Source organism: Cygnus atratus, chromosome 2, assembly GCF_013377495.2.
Source record: "Cygnus atratus isolate AKBS03 ecotype Queensland, Australia chromosome 2, CAtr_DNAZoo_HiC_assembly, whole genome shotgun sequence".
Lineage (NCBI taxonomy): Eukaryota > Metazoa > Chordata > Aves > Anseriformes > Anatidae > Cygnus > Cygnus atratus.
Genome location: NC_066363.1, coordinates 49,494,530 through 49,516,665, shown reverse-complemented (window position 1 = coordinate 49,516,665; position 22,136 = coordinate 49,494,530). Strand labels below are relative to the sequence as shown.

At 39.5% G+C, this 22,136-nt stretch overlaps 1 long non-coding RNA gene across 3 annotated transcripts in view; it reads left to right on the top strand.

Annotated features, from left to right (window-relative positions):
* The first annotated feature begins 10,153 nt into the window (after positions 1-10,153).
* LOC118249617 (uncharacterized) overlaps positions 10,154-22,136 on the top strand; it is a 25,388-nt gene continuing 13,405 nt past the window's right edge. Inside the window, exons 1-2 of one of the 3 annotated variants that reach the window (XR_004779148.1) lie at positions 10,154-10,677; positions 17,761-17,886. This is a non-coding gene — a long non-coding RNA (uncharacterized LOC118249617). Of the gene's footprint in view, positions 10,678-13,180; positions 13,317-17,760; positions 17,887-22,136 lie in introns of those variants that run through there. The other 2 variants (XR_004779147.1, XR_007707779.1) reach the window with 2 other exon arrangements.

Genomic DNA, 22,136 nt, shown 5'->3' with positions numbered 1-22,136 from the left:
ACTGGATGCGGGGGGAAACTTAGTTACAAAAGATGAGGAAAAGGCTGAGGTGCTTAATGCCTCCTTCGCCTCAGTCTTTAGCGGCAAGACCAGTTGTTCTCTGGATACCCAGTACCCTGAGCTGGTGGAAGGGGATGGGGAGCAGGATGTGGCCCTCACTATCCACGAGGAAATGGTTGGCGACCTGCTACAGCACTTGGATGTACGCAAGTCGATGGGGCCGGATGGGATCCACCCGAGGGTACTGAGAGAACTGGCGGAGGAGCTGGCCAAGACGCTTTCCATCATTTATCGGCAGTCCTGGCTATCAGGGGAGGTCCCAGTTGACTGGTGGCTAGCAAATGTGACGCCCATCTACAAGAAGGGCCGGAGGGTAGACCTGGGGAACTATAGGCCTCTTAGTTTGACCTCAGTGCCAGGGAAGCTCATGGAGCAGATTATCTTGAGTGTCATCACGCGGCACTTGCAGGGCAAGCAGGCGATCAGGCCCAGTCAGCATGGGTTTATGAAAGGCAGGTCCTGCTTGACGAACCTGATCTCCTTCTATGACAAAGTGACACGCTTAGTGGAGGAGGGAAAGGCTGTGGATGTGGTCTACCTTGACTTCAGTAAGGCTTTTGACACCGTTTCCCACAACATTCTCCTCAAAAAACTGGCTGCTCGTGGCTTGGACAGGTGTACGCTTCGTTGGGTTAAAAACTGGCTGGATAGCTGGGCCCAAACAGTTGTGGTGAATGGAGTCAAATCCAGTTGGAGGCTGGTCACTAGTGGCGCCCCCCAGGGCTCAGTACTGGGGCCAGTCCTCTTTAATATCTTTATCGATGATCTGGATGAGGGGATCGAGTGCACCCTCAGTAAGTTCACAGATGACACCGAGTGCACCCTCAGTAAGTTCACAGATGACACCAAGTTAGGTGTGTGTGTCGATCTGCTCGTGGGTAGGAAGGCTCTGCAGGAGGATCTGGATAGGCTGGACTGATGGGCTGAGGTCAACTGTATGAAGTTCAACAAGGCCAAGTGCCGGGTCCTGCACCTGGGGCGTAACAACCCCAAGCAGAGCTACAGGCTGGGAGATGAGTGGCTGGAAAGCTGCCTGGCAGAGAAGGACCTGGGAGTACTGGTTGATAGTCGGCTGAATATGGGCCAGCAGTGTGCTCAGGTGGCCAAGAAGACCAACAGCATCCTGGCTTGTATAAGAAGCAGTGTGGCCAGCAGGTCTAGGAAAGTGATTGTCCCCCTGTACTCGGCTCTGGTGAGGCCGCACCTCGAGTACTGTGTTCAGTTTTGGGCCCCTCGCTACAAGAAGGACATGGAGGTGCTCGAGTGAGTCCAGAGAAGGGCAACGAAGCTGGTGTGGGGTCTGGAGAACAAGTCTTATGAGGAGCGGCTGAGGGAACTGGGGTTGTTCAGCCTGAAGAAGAGGAGGCTCAGGGGCGACCTTATCGCTCTCTACAGGTACCTTAAAGGAGGCTGTAGCGAGGTAGGGGTTGGTCTATTCTCCCACGTGCCTGGTGACAGGACGAGGGGGAATGGGCTAAAGTTGCGCCAGGGAAGGTTTAGGTTGGATATTAGGAGAAACTTTACTGAAAGGGTTGTTAGGCATTGGAATGGGCTGCCCAGGGAAGTGGTTGAGTCACCATCCCTGGAGGTCTTTAAGAGACGTTTAGATGTTGAGCTTAGTGATATGGTTTAGTGGAGGACTTGTTAGTGTTAGGTCAGAGGTTGGACTGGGTAATCTTGGAGGTCTCTTCCAACCTAGACGATTCTGTGATTCTGTGATTCTGTGATCTGAAGGACTGAAATTTGAACAGAACATCAAAACAGAGAACCATGCCTTTAAAAAGCAGAATTAAAATACAACAATGCAATGTGGGGTCTTCTCAGCTTAAAAGGACAGAAAAAGCAAAAACTCTGACCCAGCTGTGAAAAACAGTACATTAAAATTAAGGGACAAACTTCTAGTAAACAGACAAAAGACTTATATAGTGTATACATATAACATGAATATCTGGTATACAAGGTTGTATGTATGTGTGCTTGGAGCAACTACTACAAACATAACACAGAAAGAGGCTAACAAGATCACTTTCAGCAAAAGAGAAATAACTTACCTAGCAAAAAAAGAATATCATATCTAGCCTAGCAAAATGAAGGTAGCATAAGGATATAAGTGGCTTTGATAAACATCTTTCAGTACATCTGGAAAAGCCCCTCAGGAGTGATCAAAGTTCAGAGGGAATCTGAAGAGCTTGTAATGCAGCTTTGCATAGTAACAGAAGTTGGCAGAGAGATACAGCAGCTTACTTCCTCTCCCTCAGTACCATCTTTATGCTCTCACCAGGGCATTAACTGAGAATATATAGATCTGGATCCTCAGTAAGAAATAAGGGATCTGCTAGGTGTTAAAATGCAGGGACAAAATCACCTGGTATCCACTCCCCAGCTCCAAAGAAAGAAATGCTCATCAGCACATAAACTCAAGGGAGGAACTGGGAATGCAGAGAACAGCAGGTGTTGTTCAGGGATGGGTGAAGAACTTTGGGCTGTCTTTTCAGAACACCAGTCATCACCAATTACTTGTGCTATTTGACAAAAAAACTTTTCCAATCACACATCTCTCCTAAACTAGAGACCTAGGGTTAAGCTCAGTGATTTAGGCTGGCATATAGTAATCCTTTTTCTCCCCATTCTTATCTTTAACCTCTGATCTTTTTGCAGATTATAAAACAATACACTGGAAACCCAGCATGCCTTTTCTTTAGATTTTTATAGTGTGTTACAACAAAGCAATATTTTGCTTAAAGGATCATCGAGTCCAACACTTGGCTCCACACAGGACCACCCAAAAATCAAACCATATGTATGTGAGCATTGTCCAAACGCTTCTTGAACCCTGGCAGGATTGGTGCCATGACCACTTCCCCGGGGAGCCAATTCCAGTGCCCAACCACCCTCTCAGTGAAGAACATTTTCCTGACATCCAGCCTGTACCTGTGCTGTCACAGCTTCATGCTATTCCCTTGGGTCCTATTGCTGGTCATCAGATAGAAGAAGTCAGTGCCTACCCCTCCACTCCCACTCATGAGGAAGCTGTAGGCCAGACTGAGGTCTCCGCTCAGTGTTCTTTTCTCTAGGCTGAACAAACCAAGTGATTTCAGTTGCTCCTCGTATGTTTTCCTCTCTAGAACCTTCACCATCTTTGTAGCCCCACTTTGGACACTCTCTAATAGTTTTACGTCCTTTTTATACTGTGGTGTCCAAAATTGCACACAATATTTGAGGTGATGCTGCACCAGCATAAAGAAAGCAGGGCTGGGCTCTCTCTTCCCTCAGCTGTCTAACAGTGCTGTGCTTGATGCACCCCAGGGTACAGTTGGCTCTCCATCCTCCTGTCCCCCAGACTGTATGTATAGCTAGGGTTGCTGATTTGTACAAGTCCAGGTCGATGACATCAGTTGCTCTTCCCTTATCCACCAATGCTGTAACCCTGTTTTAGAAGGCCATCAAATTTGTCAGGCATGATTTGCACTTAGCGAAGCCATGTTGGCTGTCACCAATCACTCCTCTGTCTTCCATGTGCTTTAGCATAGCTTCTAGGAGGATCTGCCTCATGATCTACTGACTGGCTTGTAGTTCCCTGGGTCTTTCTTTCCTTTTTTTTTTAAAAAAAAATTGGGGGTTATGTTTCCACTTTTCAGTCTGTTTTCTCTGAAACAATTCTCAAACTTCTCTTTGTTTTTCTTCTTTATATCATGTCAACATCTGACAAAAACAATATTTTGTTCAGAGATTCATCTTCCTCAAGTCCCCATGTTATCTGTAAAACAATTCCAATTCTTTCAGCCAGCACATTTGGTGCCGGTCCCGAAAGTAGCTGATTTTTTTTCCTTGATGCTGTCCAGGTTCCTGGTTTTACCAGGATGACTGGACTGATTGAAGTCCTCCAGAATTCTGATTTTCATTGCTCCATCATCAGTACAGATGTATACAAGAAAGACGAGAAAAATGTCTTCCTGGGACAGGCTTTCTAAGAGACATCATTCTTTTTCTCCTGTCACCCTCCTACCTGAGAAGGATCTTGAGAGAGGTTTAAAGCTGTCCTGTCTCATCCTAGAAGGATTGTTCCAGTTCCTTGAAATCCACGTTTCACCTCTACAATACTTTTTTTTTTTTTTTTTCCAGTGTCAGACTGAATTTCTCCTGGCCAGTGTAATCTAGGGCTGCAATATTCCAAGAGTTTACATTTGCAATTTATTTCAGCATCTCCTCACCTGGTGGGTGGTATGCTCTTGACATGCAGTTCCAGGTCACTGGCTTTCTGCTTTCACAGGTTCTCTGACCAAGAGCTGCATGGCAGTCTCAGAATCATCTGTTTTGTGATTACAGAAGTGCTACTATTCTGCATATGCTTGACCAGCAAATGCCTGGAGTAAAGGTTATGGATACATGTAATTTTCAGCTTGCCTCTTAACTTTGGATTCCATTGAAGCATTCCCTGCACACTTTTTTTTGTGTGTGTGTGTGTGGTTTTTTTCTTCCTTTGATATTCTTGTTTACTGTTAAATGTTACATTCTTCAAAGGCAAAGAAAGTTGTCTGCAAATTTTGTTTGCAGTTTTTCTAGATTCAAAAGTGTTACATATTATAGCGTTTCCACTCCTCCCCTCCTGCCCCATATAAATGCATTGTTTATGTCTGGAAAATGGAGTCAATGAAAGTATAGTAATCAATAGTCCAACCCATGCCAAGTAGATCTTGAATCTGTATCTGCTGACCTACTTTTGTCCTGTCTGTCTTCACCATGGATATTTGCTCAGCTGTGATTCACAAGTACCGGTTCTGCTTTCTTGCTGGGTGGTATCGCTTCATAAATATTTCTACATCTTGCCTATGGTCCCAGCACACTGTATTTCCAATATTTTGAAAGTGCTTGCTGAAAAGTCATTTGGCTTATTAGCAAATGGCCACAGCCCAGCAATAAGCTATAGGTGAAGTTTTTAATATGAAGTTGGCAGGTCTCACGACTCAAACTGGGCATTTAATGTTTTCCCTAGAATAGCTTATTTGTGTAAAAGGAAAACAAATACAACAACAAAAACAGTTTGGTTGTTAAACAAACAAACAAACAAACCACCAACAAACTTTCAGAACTGTATGAGTCATATAATGTTAAAAACAATAATTATTGTTTTTGAAATTCTGATATTGACAATTCTGCATTTTTTTCCACTTTAATTTTCAGGTTAAATTTAATAAGGAAACTAGATGCTGCTCATGGTATAACTGATTTAGAGAAGCTACCATCATCTTTTTTAGCCTAGAAGTTAAAACATTCACATTCAGTGAGTCAGAAAACACTGTTTTTCTCTTCCTATTTCCTGACTAAAAACAAGGCCTTGGACCAAAGAACTTCCTTTCCTAGGAGCCTACTTCACCTTCCCATGCCAACACTTCATTTGGTCTTACTCATCATACTGTAAATATGCTCTGAGGTGATGACCTCTCAACACTCTCACCTAAACTTTTCTTTCAATATAAACGTCCCCATAATCTTAGGCAAGGGATAATAAGAGTACCTGAGTAAGGAGGATTGTGAAGCCTGCTAGCAAGGTTGCTTGCCTGGAAAGTAAGCCACCTTTTTTCCAGTCCTCTTTTCATATATGAATTAGTTTATTTAGGCTAACAATGTACCTCTCACTGCGTATTGCAGTTAAAATATTCATATCAGGTCCAAAAATGCTCTTACAAGCTGAAACTGAAGTAATATAAAAACAATTATCAAAATGAAAGGCTGCCTAAAATGTATACCTTCTGTAGCCAGACAGTATGCTAGCAGTGTTTGTTTCCTGCCGTCTGGGAGGTCATCCTCCTTAACAGCATGAATATAGTTTTCAGACATATGAAACTAATTTACGACGGACATTAAGAGCTTACAAAGGCAAGACAGAAATACAGAAGGAGGCAAAGTAGAAAGTGTAGTCATCTTTGTCACCAAATAGCCTACAATTAAGAAAGACAATTGTATACTGCATGTAAATAAGTATTTGTGTTCCAGGAAAAATGAAACAGTCTCTTGTCTTCTTAACACGCTGCACCAAAATCTACTGTAGCTGATTCCCAATCTAATTCACATCCAATGGGTGTTTGTAAATTGCTTCATTATTTTCTGAAAGTGAATATGTAATCTCTGATATAGTACAAAATGTACTGAACTGTCAAATCTATATAAGGAGGTATTCTCAGAGACACTTTTCCTTAAACAAATTTATGATTTCAGCTGAACTAATAGCAAAAGGGTGGGGTGTGGGGGGGAAAAACAACAACAACCAAACCTAAGCTTTGCTTGTCCTTTTTAGCACTTAAGAACTTAAACAGAGATAACTGACTCAGAAAAAGTTTGAAATAAAATCTTCTTAAAATAATATTTTCTATTTAGAAGCAAAATAAAACAATTAGCTGTCCTTCTCTACCTCATTCTTACTCACATATGGACACATGAACCCTGCAGCATTGTTGAGTACGTTGTTCCAGATTAAGGCATCAAACCTGGCTGATTTAATGACAGTATTTGGGAAACATTGACTTTCTGTTTGGTCCCATCCAGTGCTTGTGTTGACTTGGGATGCATTTGGATTGCTCATATAGAATTTGGCTTTTCTGTGTTTAGAATTGCAGTCAAGGAAGACAAAGAGCACAGAACCTCCAAGTAGGAATGCTCTGGCAGCCAATGTACCATTTTCAGGGGGAAAGAGTCTGTGCAAGTGTACTGAGGTTTTGGAAACAGTAGTGTAGCAGAGTGTTCCTAGTCAGGCAGAGATGTAGTGAGGGTGTTTGGTCTGGAGAGCTGTAACTGTGATTTTTTACATCCACAAGAAACTGCGCCTCAAATTCCACATCAAGTCAAAAGAGATTGTCCTACCATAAAAATGCTTTGCTGATAAAGAATCACTTTCTACCTATGGAGAATGTTTTGCTGAAATCTTGGCTTAGCTTACTTCCACAGTGGTTTATGTTTTTTTCCTGTATACACCAAAATGCATGTAAGCATTTCAGTGAAGTAGCCCTGTGCTACTAAAATTAGCATTTTTTTCTTAATGGTGTCTTGTTAACCTGACCATCAGTGAACTGTTTTTGAACAATTCTGGATCTCTGAATTGCTCTTACTGTGTGAAACTTGGGAAGTTTTTCTTGGGAACAGCAGCAAGAGAGATTGTTTAATACTGTCTAAAGAACTGGAACAAAAAACTATTAGAGTGAGGGCAGGATAGAAATACCACTTGATGTGGAGATAAGTAATTGTTTGGTCTCACAGAATCACAGAAGAGGTGATGTGGGAAGGAAGCTCTGGAGAAAGTCTAGTCCAAGCCCCTGCTCAAAGTAGAGCTGACTGCAGCAGGTTGCCCAAGGTTGCACCCAGCTGGGTTTTGAATATCCCCCAGGAAGGAGATATTCCAGGAGACCCACAACTGCTCTGGGTGAGCTGTTCTTGTGTTTGACCATTCTTGTAGTAAGAATATTTTTTCCATCTGTTTAAGTGGAATTTCTTGTTTTTAAGTCTAAGCCTATTGCCCCTTGTCCATTAACTGATGAGAGTTTCTTTCTGTTCTCTTTATTTTCTCTCATCAGACATTATGAATGCTAAAAATGTTGTATAAATTTTGCATATATATTGCATATATGTTGCATTTACTGAGCTAAATGTCATGCAGAAATATCTTGGTTTAGTTTAGTAGGAAATCTAGTAAAACTTGAGTGGTTATGAAAATACAGGAACAGGGAAATGATGAAAATACAGGGAACTTCTACAGGAGCTTAGGCGAAAAAAGAAAGTGTACAGCTGCTGGAAGGAGGGTCAGGCGACAAGAAAGGAATACAGGGATGCTGTTCGTGTTTGCAGGGAGAAAATTCGTGTGGCCAAAGCCCAACTAGAGTTGAAGCTGGCCATGTCTGTGGGAGACAATAAAAAAAGTTTTGTTTAGATATGTGAACAGAAAAAGGAGAACCAAAGAAAACATAGGTCTGCTACTAGATAGGGAGGGTCTCCTCACAGACAATGACATAGGCAAAGCAGAGACGTTTAACGCCTTCTTTGCCGCTGACTTCAACACTGATGATGGGCTTCGGGACCCAGGGTACCCTGAGCTGGAGGACCATGACGGTGGGAATGACAAACTCCAAACCGACCCTGAACACGTGTGGGATTTGCTGCTCCATCTGGATCCATACAAATCCATGGGTCCAGATGGGATTCATCCCAGGGTGCTTAAAGAGCTGGCTGACGTCATCGTGGGACCTCTCTCAATTATTTTTCAACGATCTTGGGAATCTGGAGAGGTCCCATTGGACTGGAAGCTGGCAAATGTGCCAATTTTCAAGAAGGGTAAGAAAGAAGATCCTAGCAATTACAGGCCTGTCAGTCTCACGTCAGTGCCTGGTAAAATTATGGAGAAGATGATCCTTGAAGTTACTGAAGTGCACCTGGGGGACAATGCAGTCATTGGTCACAGCCAACATGGGTTCATGAGGGGTAGGTCCTGCCTAACAAATTTGATTTCCTTTTATGATAAGATCACCCATCTAGTCGATCAAGGGAAACCACCTGATGTGATCTTTTTGGACTTCAGCAAAGCTTTTGACACGGTTTCCCATAGGATCCTACTGGACAAAATGTCCAGCATAGAGCTAAACAAAAACATCATACGATGGGTGAGCAATTGGCTGACGGGGAGGGCTCAAAGGGTTGTGGTAAATGGGGCCACATCTGGCTGGCGGATGGTCACTAGTGGGGTCCCTCAAGGCTCCATTTTAGGGCCAGTCCTCTTCAATGTTTTTATAAATGATTTGGATGTAGGACTAGAAGGTGTTCTGAGCAAATTTGCCGACGACACTAAACTTGGAGGAGTTGTGGACTCGGATGAGGGTGGAAAGGCCTTGCAGAGAGATCTGGACAGATTGGAGAGCTGGGCGATCACCAGCCACATGAAGTTTAACAAAAGCAAGTGCCGGGTCCTGCACCTGGGACGGGGCAATCCTGGCTATACGTACAGACTGGGCGACGAGACGCTGGAGAGCAGCCCCGCAGAGAGGGATCTGGGGGTTGTGGCTGACAGCAAGTTGAATATGAGCCAGCAGTGTGCCCTGGCAGCCAGGAGGGCCAACCGTATCCTGGGGTGCATCAAGCATGGCATTGCTAGTCGGTCGAGGGAAGTGATCGTCCCGCTCTACTCTGCGCTGGTGCGGCCTCACCTCGAGTACTGTGTGCAGTTCTGGGCACCACAGTACAAAAAGGACAATAAACTGTTGGAGAGTGTCCAGAGGAGGGTGACGAAGATGGTGAAGGGCCTAGAGGGGAAGACATATGAGGAGCGGCTGAGGGCACTGGGCCTGTTCAGCCTGGAGAAGAGGAGGCTGAGGGGGGACCTCATCGTGGTCTACAACTTCCTCGTGAGAGGGAGTGGAGAGGCAGGTGACCTATTCTCCGTCATCACCAGTGACAGGACCCGTGGGAACGGTGTGAAGCTGAGTCAGGGGAAGTTTAGGCTAGACATCAGGAAGAGGTTCTTCACTGAGAGGGTGATTGCACACTGGAACAGGCTCCCCAGTGAAGTAGTCACTGCACCAAGCCTGTGTGAATTTAAGAAGAGATTGGACTGTGCACTTAGTCACATGGTCTAAACTTTTGGGCAGACCTGTGCGGTGCCAGGAGTTGGACTTGATGATCCTTATGGGTCCCTTCCAACTCGGGATATTCTATGATTCTATGATTTGTTTCTTCTTTCCTCTGCTTTGCTTGTATTGGTCTTCAAGATGTAATGATATTGCATTAAAGTCATGATGAGGTTAAAGAGCTCTGACCACTACTGATTTCTAAGTGCATCAATACTTTCGGGAATATTTGCCAATCAGTGAGAAGCCAGGTTTTTTCTCAGTGAAGATGGTTGCAAGTAAAATTCTCAGCAGGGTTGGCAGTGAGGGATTTCTTAAAGAATTGCTGCAAGGAATTTTGTAAAATTCCAATCTCAATTGCTTTGCTGCTGTTTTCTGTAGTGCAATTATTTGTTCTGTTTGGTATCAAAAATGATCATACTTATTGTGACTTAAGGCTCTGTGTAGTTTCTGAATTTCCTTAATTCTCCTTCCTGCTTTCTTTCTAGCAGCAGCAGCAGCTATGGGGATACAGAAAACAGACTGGATCCTTCTCTCAGGAATGTATTTGTCTTCCATTTTATTCCACTGCAGTGTCTGCTTGGAGGTTTCTCTCAGGACTAGACTGTTTAGTAGCACTTTTGTTTTTATGGTATTCATATGATTCATAATCCTTCAATGTCTGGTGTGAAGGGAAACCTTAATCAGCAGAAAAAGAACTGTTAATGTTGGTATCATTTTACTGTTTAATGGTATGGTAGATATCAATCTGCTTCCATTTAGGAAAAGAAAAGCAGTGGTTTTGTTGTGAAAACTGCTTTATGTGATGTGATAAGAGCTCATATTCCCATCTGGCAAGAGGGAGCAGAACATTCAAATTATTTTAGCTAGCCCTGTGTTACTAGTGGGAAAGGGAATGAAACATTGCTATGGAAGTAAGTGAATGCCTTACACTGAAGATGTCAAATGTGGAGTTGACAGCCAGGATCCTCAACTACTGTACACAGTTTTGGACAATTACTGGTTAATACAGGTGAGAGTGAGAAATGGACTGAAAATTTTTTCTTTTCCCTTCCCTTCCCTTCCCTTCCCTTCCCTTCCCTTCCCTTCCCTTCCCTTCCCTTCCCTTCCCTTCCCTTCCCTTCCCTTCCCTTCCCTTCCCTTCCCTTCCCTTCCCTTCCCTTCCCTTCCCTTCCCTTCCCTTCCCTTCCCTTCCCTTCCCTTCCCTTCAATATGCAAAACTAAACAGGAGGACAAAAATTAATTGTGGATTAAATTTACAGTTTAAAATGCAGTGATATGTTAAGCTCCTGAATTACAATATACTTCTGATACCTTCTGATACATCCCTAGATAACAGCACTAGAAACATACTAATATAAAAAATATGAAATAGAATAAATTAAGGGAAATGAAGTCAGTGAAAAAATAATATACAGCTTATACTTGATTTCAAATGCCTTGTGTCTTGGCATTTTACTTGGAGAATATTGGAACTCCTTTCCCTCATATAGAGATCAAATTTCCCTCATATAGAGATCAAGTGCATTTCAGATAATTCAAGTTTAATAGGGCTGCCTTTACTTTTTGTTTTTGTCCTTCTGACATTCCAACCATTCATTCATGACATTCCATTCAGTGTTTCTAACTCATTTTCTATATTGTTGACTTTTAGAGGCATACTTGCTCTCTTTGTCAGGGCCTCTAAATATTTGATTATTAAAATCAATGTGTTAGGTCATAGCAATCACTGTCATAAGGTCACTGAAAAAAAAATGATAGAAACCAGTGGTGACCGTTACTCTACTGTCTTTCCTACATAGACGCATGAGGAGTTGAACCAAAATACACAGTACTTCACATTATTTGTGTGCTGGCTTTACATGATGAAGACAGGCACAGTAGCCTAGAGGCAGAATTAAACATTGAAAAAACCTCCCAAATGTTAAACGTTCTGTATGAGATACAACATCTTGTGTTCACCCTGTTTTTTGGACAGCATAGAAGCCAAGAAGAAAAAAGAAAAAAAAGTGAAAAAAAAGAAAAAAAGAAAAAAAGAAAAAAAAAGAAAAAAAAAGAAAAAAAAGAGAGCTGGAAAAGTAGGAAATGGCAGAAACAGGGCAATGGGAGGATGAATGATTGTGTGATGAATAAATGAATATGAAGGAAAGGGAATTTTGCTCTCCATTAAAAGAGATAGCTGATACTTCCATTGAAGCTTCTGTTTTCCAGAAACTACTTTATATGTGTTTGCAAGCATAACTTGTTGTCTCCTATCCTGATCTCTTCCCCCTTCTTCCAGCTGTTCCCCTTTTTCCCACCTGCCAACAAAGAGAACTACAGAATGCAAATAAATTGCCTGTCTGAAATGGAGGCAGCTGTGAGCTTTGGTTGACATTAGTGTATTGTGGAGGGATACAGATGCACAATACTCATCAAACTTCTATCAATACTAATTTACTAATATCAATAATAATCCATTTCCCAGTGGATCAGCTTTCTCAAGCAGGGTCTGTGCACTACTTACAGCTCTCTGAGCCCTTCAACTAAGGTGCCAATAAAGCTGACCGCTGTTCTGGGGCTATTGACAGTTATTAAAAATGACCTTGATGTAATTTCATGCCTATCAAAACAAAGGCCATATGTTAAGGATTATGAAAAGCTACAGTGAAGGAAAGCAATGACAGGCTTCTGCTGGGTGAGGGTAGAGGGAGGTCAGCATATGTGAAGATTGTTCGTTCCCCTCCTCTGCTTCTTTTCCTAAGGCACTGAGCCATGCCCCTTGGTAGGCAACTGTTATGCTAAAGGCATAATTGGAACAATTTAGAGCTCAGGGGTACACTTTTTTAAAGATCTGTCATAGCATATCATCTCAACAGTTAATGTGGCGTAAAATATCATAAACACTGCTGAGGACCCTGGAGTCCCTGTGGCGGGGTCCAATCGATAAGACTCTGTGGATGATCTCTCTTCACTCACAAATAGAGGGCAATGTGAGGAACACTCTCGCTTTCTTATTCTGCCACTTTCTAGGCATACCAGGCTTTTACCTGGGTGATTGTTCTTGCACAGGCAAGAAATGATAGTTCTGTTGTGCCTGAGGCATGGTCATCAATAAGATCTCACAAAACTATGTGGAGATTGAGTCTCAATCCAACTACATGGAGATTGAAATGCAAAATAAATTTATTCCTGTGAACAGTCAAAATGTATATTGTTATAATATGCATATATGAAACCACAGTTTGAAATCCAGAAAGTTCACAGGCAGTAAACTTTTTTTTCCTTTGATCTTAAAAATGAATCGTCAAGTTTCCCCTTTGACATTTTGTTTAGAAATTATTTACTTATTTTTCCTCTCGAGTGTGAAACTGCCTTCCCAACTCAGTAATTGTGCATGCAGATCTCGGGCTAGCTACTTGTGCATGGAGCTGGTGCTTTGGCTCTATAACCCTAGCTTTTACCCCCAGCATTGAAACCTGGGCTGCTTATTGCAATCTTTTAAAAGTGCTAAATAGCTGCTATCTCTAGAGTCATTTCAGTGAAATCCACCCCTTCTGTGATACTGGAGGACTGAGGAGGATAATGCTCTGGGTGTCCCCGGTAACAAATTGCTGTCCTGGGGACAGGAGCAAGGCGACTCTACTCTGACAGCCAGACCCTAAACCAATGGTAAGACCTTCATGGGAGCCTTGTCAGTAGGAGAGGATGGACTTTAAATTACAATTCTCCAGGCAGCAATGAAATTTTAAATTCATTATTTAACTGACTTGAAATAAATCACTTAGAGTCACACCAAACTAAAACTTTTTTTTTTTTTTTCCTGCCAAGAAAGTTAGGTAAAAATAGTTCTAGGAAATCTACAGTTTTATGCAGGAAATTAGAACATAGATTTTCCTGCAAAAATCAGAGATTACTCTCTGACTTCAATATTAATTTTATTTCCAGTTTCTTTTGTGTATGGCGTAGGACAAGCTGCTGAATGTCTGCACCATTGTAAATACAGTGTTGGTCTTTTGGTATTGTTTGAATTAAAATGTTAATATTAATTCTTTTTAAACTTATTAAATTTGCAGTAATCTGAAAAAGGATATAACTTTTTTTTAAAGAAATCTTAAGGAACTTACTGGTGGTCTGGCTTGTATGTAACATAGCATATTATAACTTTTTTTTTTTTTTTTTCATTTAAGGGTCTTTATAGCATGAGACTGTACTCCAAAGCCATAATTGGAGTTGTGTTCTCTCTCATAGGTGTGTCACATCTCCTAGCCTCTTTTGCTCATGCCCACACCTTTGTCCTTTCTGCTGTGTGGCTCCAAAGGTTCAGTAGTTTGGACTGTGGACTCATGCACTTGAAAATTCATTTAGTGGCAAAAAAGAGTGCAGAAAAGGGGATTTTCCCTTTCTCAACTGCTAATCTCCATCCAGTTCACCACGAGACTGCATGTGGTTTTGTGCTGACTCAGGACTTTGAGCAACATTTGAAGGTGGAAGGAAGCCACTCGAGGAGTGAGCAAGTCTGAATAGAGACAATACTGAAATGCATCATGTACAGCCTAATGCTGCTGGATTAAATTATTAGTTTAATGGGGTGACTAACATTGCTGACCATTACTCTCCTTCAAAAGTTTCTCTTGACTTCTAAGTAAGTTGCAAAGGGAAACTGAAGTGTTGAAGCCTGTCTAGGGACAATCTTATTGTTTTCTTTCCAAGACCCAATTTCGTTGAAACAGAAAACATGACATATGGTTTGGTTTATTGAGTAAGCAACTACTTCATCTCTAAATGACTGTTTAGAGTATGTGCACTGCTGGTAACTAACCTTTGTAATCAAACATTACCTAGAAATTGCTACAGATGTATACACATGCTTTTCTAGATGAACTTAAAGCCTTGAAAATTTAATTAAAAGAATGTTAAGGTGTTATCCATATGTTTACAGTTCCTATGGATGTCTGAAGCTTTCTGTTATTCTTTTTTAAAATTTGTTTTCGAGGTATTATTTTACTAGGAAGCTTGAACCAGTATGTGCATTCCCTATACAATAACATTTTTATATCGTACCATCTGTAATGTGCTTATTCTTGCAAGGTCTGTGTGAGGGAGAGAAGTATTATCACAATTAAATTTAAAAATGGCCTAGAAAATACTCATAATAAAAATATTTGTGTAAGTCACTGTTGAATTTTAGGGCATCTTTAAAGAAATAGTTGTGTAAAGAAGGGTAATTTATTCATTTTGTCAGACGGGTAGATTTGGAAAAAAGAAGTTTCCCTTAACATGTGAAATCTTAAAAAAGGTTAAAGAAAATGTTGAAGAACTTGTTCCTTTGGAGACAGGAAGTATCCCCACCCATGTCATTGCTTTACATTAGGATTTATTGGCATTGTCACCTATACAGAGAAGAAAATAGAATTTCCTTTAGTGCTTCACCTTTGGGAGAATTCACAAGGCTATCTTTTAGTGTATATACACAAGCAAGTCTCTCTGAATGTTGACAAGGTCTAAGCTTTCACTTTATAAGACATTTTTTCACTAATGCTACCACACAGCAGTATAATTATGCATCAAAAAAAAGACTCATATAACTAAAATGAAGACAAAAACTGCTTAGACTCAGCCTTTGATGTGCACCTGGTAATAATAATGCAAATGACTCCCATGACTAAAGAAAATCATTATAACAAAACAAAGTATAGAATAAATAAATAAAAATACAAATAAAAGCATAATACAGTTAAAAAAAAGAAAAAGTTAAACTTAGCAAAGATTGGATTGAAGACATGATATGAAGGACAAATACAACACAACAATGACAATTTATGGGACCTCCTTTTTTTTTTTTTTTTTAAACCTAACCTTTTTTAAACTAAAATGATTTTAAATTGCTGCATTTTATTAGGGGAAGTCAGCATTAGTTGACATGCTGAAGTTGTATTTTTTTTTCCCATAGAAAAAATAGCATAGTTTAAGTTTATATTCTGTTATTTTATAATGTGTCAAATGTGTCATTGCTATATTACCAGATCAAAGAGTTCTAAGTGACACTTTCTAATCAAGACTGTCAAGAGGTTTCATTAGTAAACAGAAGCAGGAAACACTGGGGATAATGGTTCAATACATATTTTGCAGTTCTGAAGGAAGGATAAAGCATTTTTTTTTTAAGTATGAAGTGACTTTACAGCCGTTAAAATGAATATTTAGCAACATGCTAAGACAACATTTAAAACTAAAAGTGCAATCATTTAGCTGAATAGTGTATTTTATCAGACCTCTGCCCATTTAAATGTGTTTAGCTTGAAATTCTTTACAGAAATGACTTAAGGTAATCATTTGCACCCAGCACTTCAGATAATAGAAGAATCCTCCCATCCAGAGCTGGCTGCCAGAAAAGTAATTATAACATAGCATTTAATCTTCTTTAAAGTTTTAGTGCATGCAAGAGATTCCTAGCTAACAGTTGAAAAAAACAGAAGCTCCGAAGTATGAGATGGAGGAAAATGCGGGTGTATGGCTTGCAAATTTATCCTAACAGCCTTCATAGCTTTTCTTATCCTACTTTTGAGAAATATCTCAAGGGGCAGAAGACTACAGAGGTGCATATGTCTATATGTTATCGGTCACACTCCTTTCTGGCATTACCATCTGGCTCTTGAGACGTACTGCATGGCAATTTTCAAACTCCTTTTGAGAGGTAGATGGTGGCATTTGGATGTGCAAGTACAAACTTGTCATGGTACATGATATTTGTTGTCTGTTTAGATCAGATTTGCATCCACAGAACTTCACAGTTTTTTTTTTGAGATGGGGCTAACAGAGTTCTGTGTTTGCCAACCATATATGGTATGCAAAACGGGCTTTTGTCCTTTTATTCTGCCCAGACTTTAGCCATCTGTCCAGCATTTCTGGATGTATGACAACCCAGGCAGAGTCAAAACTTCACATGGGCTTGTAGCTGTCTGACAGTGCTATTGTTACATTACTTTATGCAGTCCCTGGAGATCATAAATGAACAATAGGCAAATGTAAATCTGAAGGCTGAATTTGGCATCTCGCTCTTCCATTTTGAGGTAAAAATCTAATAGCCAATTTTGACATTCAAAAAAAACCTAAGTATAGATACAGATGTATTGAAAAATATGTTCTCCAGAATAATATTTAATATAAAATTTTCTTAACACTTATGTGACCTCAGGAAAGTTATAATTGGGAAGACTAATATAAAAACTGTACAATGGTTTTTCTGTTAGGGAAGATCATAGCAAGTTACACTGGCAAAGACCAATTCTCATCTGGGGAGGAAAAAAAAAAGTTTTTCCATTCGTAAGGAAAAAAATTATGTAGCAGTTATTATAGAGGTTCCTCAAGTCATGGGACCAAGATAAATTAATATTTTTATTAATATTCAGGATAAAAAGTAAAGATGTACTAAAGCCATATGTTGACTGCACAAGTCTGGAAGGCATCATAACATGAAGGTTTGGAACAATCTTCAGGAATAATTGGATTATTTTAAAAACTCTTCAGGGAAATTATGTCCTTTGTGGTTTAGCTTTGTCTTGTTATTGAGACACATCTATTATAGGATTAAATCAGGCATATTTTATACTGGTTTCTGTGTTTTTAAATATTTCTACAAATTGCTTGGGATTCTGACCAAGAAATGGCCCAGTATCAGTGTTGATGGGAGGTACATCTGGAGTACATTTTAAACCTGTTTCTCTCCTGTTTTCAAAGTTTTCCATTTTGTGCATACTGAATCTCTGCAGGAAATTGTTAGGAGAATATATATTTCTTGAAAATACATCTTAAATTAAAAAAAAAAAACACTATGTTTTCTAAAAAGTATGTCAATTACAATGATCTTTCATAGGACAGCTCTAGTGCTGTTTACCAGAGTTGGCTTCTTTTTATAAAAATTGAGTCTTTTAATTGCCCTCTACCTACGGATCAAAGAGAACAGATTTTCTCTGCCTTTAGATATGTGCACTCCTTCTTACTTTTTGTTGTTATCCAAATCATTATCATAAATTATTAGAATGGATTTGTTTGTTTGTTTGTTTTGATTCAGAACTCTTTCTTTCTGGCTTCTTTAATCTGCAAAATACATTTGCAGGTCTGTTTTCACATTGTGCCGTGGAAGTGTATTCAACATCTCCAGATCATCTGAGTATTTCACTACATGTTCACTTAGAGTTTAACCCTGCTGAATTCTCCGAAATATTTAACAGACTCTAGCCTGGTGAGTGTATTGCCTTGTACTAATATTCTGTGCAAACTTTCCTGTACATTATTAGTAGTATTCGTATTCGTATTTGTATTCGTATTCATATTAGTATTATTAGTATTTACTTTGGATTCTGACAGTTAAAATCCAGGATAAAAATTTTTTATTCTTTCGTCTCTTTTGTCACTAGTTTGTTCTTGGCTCCAAAATTGCACTGACCTGGCATTTATAAATGAAGTATCTTACTTTTTTACTTTCCTTTCATGTTATTGTTATGCTTACTTACCCATGTTTAGGGCACTAAATAGACCCTGTAGATGATCACATGGTAATGCCTATCTATTTAGTCTACAGTCGATATATTTCTTAGAAAGACCAGTTCAGCAATAGCCACAATGGTTTAAATACTCCAGTCCTAGATATTGGTATGCCGTGTGCTCCTCCATAAGTACAGTGTAATGCCATCGTGCCAGACATAGATGAATACAACTTTCTGCTAGCAGAAAGATCCTTATGGATCTGTGCTATGAAGAAGTTCCCTTATAAATGTTATATCACCATGTTATTGACAGTGTTCATTTCCCAAATCTTGACTGACATTGTTAGAAACCTGGCAATTGGATTTTGGTGTGTCCCCCCCCCCCAAGTTATAATAACTAATTTACAAAGGAGACTAAAGATTCTAAAGATTAAAAAAACAAAGAAACAAACAAAACTAACAGGGCAATAATGTGAAGAGGTTCTTAACTGTATATACAGTTCCTTATAGTTTCCGTACAATATAGTGATTTGTGTTCCAGGAAAGCAAGCTTTACCTCTCTATATAAAACCATCAGAAACAGAATTCCCTGATAAACACTAAATCTGTCAATTTCACATTAAGCAATAAGCTTAAGACTATGATCTCTGACAGCAGGGAACAAGAATTACTCCTACGTACCACCGGCTACTGTGTTTAACAGCTCACTGCTTTCAGAAGAAATAATGCACCAATTATAACACACCAATTCAACCACATCATCATAAACCAAACCCTTAACTTTTTAATCTTAGCCCCCAGGTGCTTGCTCGCAAAATTATAATGATGGGCTTACAATACAATGATTTAAAAAGTACAGTGTTAAATTTAGCCAATTATAGTGCAGTCAGTTAAATCTTACTCACACCCTAATCTTTTTTTTCTTCTGTGCTTTTTTTATGTACATACATGTGAAAAAGTCCTTGAGTAACCCTACCAATTTTTTCAGCTCCATTGAATGAAGTTCTTGGACCAGCTGGGCAGCTGCTTTTTGCTACCAGTCACGAGACTGAATGTTTAAACCTAGTCTTGATGAAATTTCCTGATCAGGAAATAATTTGTTGTACATGATGCTATTTCAGACTTGCTCTGTTCTAGTCCCAGAAACATTTGTGTTTCAGTCATGTAAGAAATGACTGCTTTTTGGCAAAGAAACTGCAGTTATAATTTGGAAATCATAGTATCTGCTGGTATCTTTTAATTGTTTCCCAAAAGACAAAAGTTGGTGTTCTTTTTGGGTAAAGGAAGAAAGAAAGATTTTTTGTTGAAAATGTCAGAAGTCTTTTTTTTTTTTGTAGTATTTTATGACAGAAAGGTTATAATTTGTTTTAGTCTATTATGTAATACGCTATTTGTTATGCTATTTGCAAATATGAGTACTTAACAGTCTAAGAGCAACAATGCATATGATAGTACTCATCAGTATTTTAGGCCCATTCAGATGCTTATTAAGGAGAAAAATTCTCCAAATAGCAGGCACTTTTATTTTTACAAAGATCTCATGTATTAATTCATAAACTAGAAGTTAACTGGTGCATTTGGTGTACAGTGGTATCATTGGTTAACATATTGAATGGGGATGTTAACTTCTAGGGATACTTAAGAATGAATGGCCTGTGGCAGCAAGTTCTTTGCAAAGCTCAGAAGTGAGCTCAGTTTAGACTTCTGGTTAAGAAAGAATGTGTATTTTTTCCTTTCTGTAAAGAAAACACAGCCGTGCAAAATCATGTTAAGTGGCTTTGCATTTTGCAATTGCCTGAAGTTGCAGACAATTTGCACATTTGATTTTAAAATTGCTTTCCTCAGGATTAAGAGTTCTTTTTAAATTTATTTTATTTTATTTTATTTTATTTTATTTTATTTTAATTTTTTTTTTATTATTTTTCTTTATCCTTGGATCTATCACAATGTGACCTGTTTTTATTCTTCTTTTGCTTTGTTACCATTGGCTGTCAAAATCTGCGTGACTCTCCAGCACATATCCCAGTCATGGGGGAGACTTACAGAAAGAAGTTTTAGATAATTATTGTACATAAATAGTCTTATTGATTTAATTGAAGGATCTAGGCTTATTCTGATGTTGTTTTGGGGACTGTAGCTGTAAAAGAGACTTCCTCATTCTGTTCAGGAATCCTGTTTGCATGTTCTCTGCCCACTGTTTTATCCCCCCGCCCTCCCCAACCTTACCTCAGTTGGTATCTCTGAAGCTCCCATAAACCTGCTGCAAATTCTTTGACTCAGCTGCCTGTGTTGGAAAGCATGTCTCCACGCAGCTATATATGTGAATTACACAAATTTACCTCCAAATGTTGTGCATGGAGATGCGGTGCACACCCCAAAATTAGCGCGTGGATTCTTGCTAGAAGTAAAAGCAAAACTGGAGTGCTAGAGAAATGGATCCACTACCATTTTGCTGCTGATATAGTCATTATTGTTTCTGATAATAGTTCACCTGCAGCATGCATGCAGTGTGCCTGACAAACGTGCTACAGGAGTGTGTACCCTTCCTAGCTGTAGATTTATCTAGATATGTCTTCAGGATGTTATTACTTATTTATTTATTTATTTATTTATTTCTGAACTAGATGCAATGCTTTACACTCTAATCCCCTGGTAAAATAGCAGATAAATTTTGTCTAATGCCGGCATTAGTCATTTCAGTATTAGAAGAACCTTCAATCTAATATTTGTGCTCTCCTAGATATACATGGCTTGGCTTCACTTCAGCCTTCATGCTGAGGACCTTCCTGGACTACAGCCAAGCCACTGAATATGAAGGATTAAATTTGCCCTTGTTTCATAGCAAGGTTGTATGGGAGCATTCCAGGACTGATTTTCATAAATTGACATTCAGAAGGAGAGTTGATGTATTTATTTTCTTTCTTCATGCTTTCCTGAAAAGGACAGCCTGCCTCTGCTGAATCTTGAACACTAATCACTACAAAGGTTTTCTTTTGTCTTGCTGCAGGTGTGTGACAGTTCAGATTACTTGTATATGGTTAGAATAGCACAGTATTGTTGTCCTGTAGCTGTAGGGAGCTAAATACAGTTTCTTGGCTTCTTACCATTCCACATTTGGACAGGACTATTCCAAATATTTTGCATGATCCTTTAGTTTGTTTACATGGGTGGGATGAAAGGAAAGTGCTTTTCTGAGTATAGCATGTACTGGAGACTCACTTTTTTATTCATTTGTGCCCTTCTGTAAGAGCAGAGCGCATTCTTTTCAGACTTATGAGAACTGTAATGACATTTACGAGTCTTGTCTAATTTTTTGAAAAAATATAATTTGAAACTTGTTGAATGTATGCTGATATATTTTGCAGCCTATTTACACTTAAGTTTAAAAGCAAATTTATTCCTATTATTGACTTCTTGCTACAGAGGGCAGAAGGGCCACTTACCACTGGTGAGAGAGTATTATTGCTGTGTTTCATGCATGCTTTTCATCCAACAGTCTGGAATAACTTTTAAAATTTAATTAATAGATTAGCTTGCATTTTACAAATGGCATAGTTAAGTGACATGACAGAAGTCAAAAAATGACTTTTTCAAAAAAAAACAAAACAAAACACTCTGTATGTTCAATTCCACAGTCACTTTAAACTGACACACGTACAGGCTGGTGTTGTTAACGTGGCGGTTCTGCTTCACCCCTCGTCCTAGCCATCCCTCCAAATTCCCTGCTTCACCTCCACCTAGTCAGGTTTTTCTGACTGCCTCCCTTGCTTGGCAGATTGATTATGTGACTGTAGGATCTAATTGTTATTTAAATGGAGCGCAGCTTTTATTTTATTTTCACAATTTGAGAAACTTCACTTATTTTTTGATCACTTGAGGTCTCTTGCTTTATAATTAGACCATGTTGTCCCATAAGATACATGATGAAATGGACATGTAATGAAGTGGATTTCTTCTTAAGCATTTTCTGGACAACTTGGAAACACTCCTAGAAAGGATATTGCAT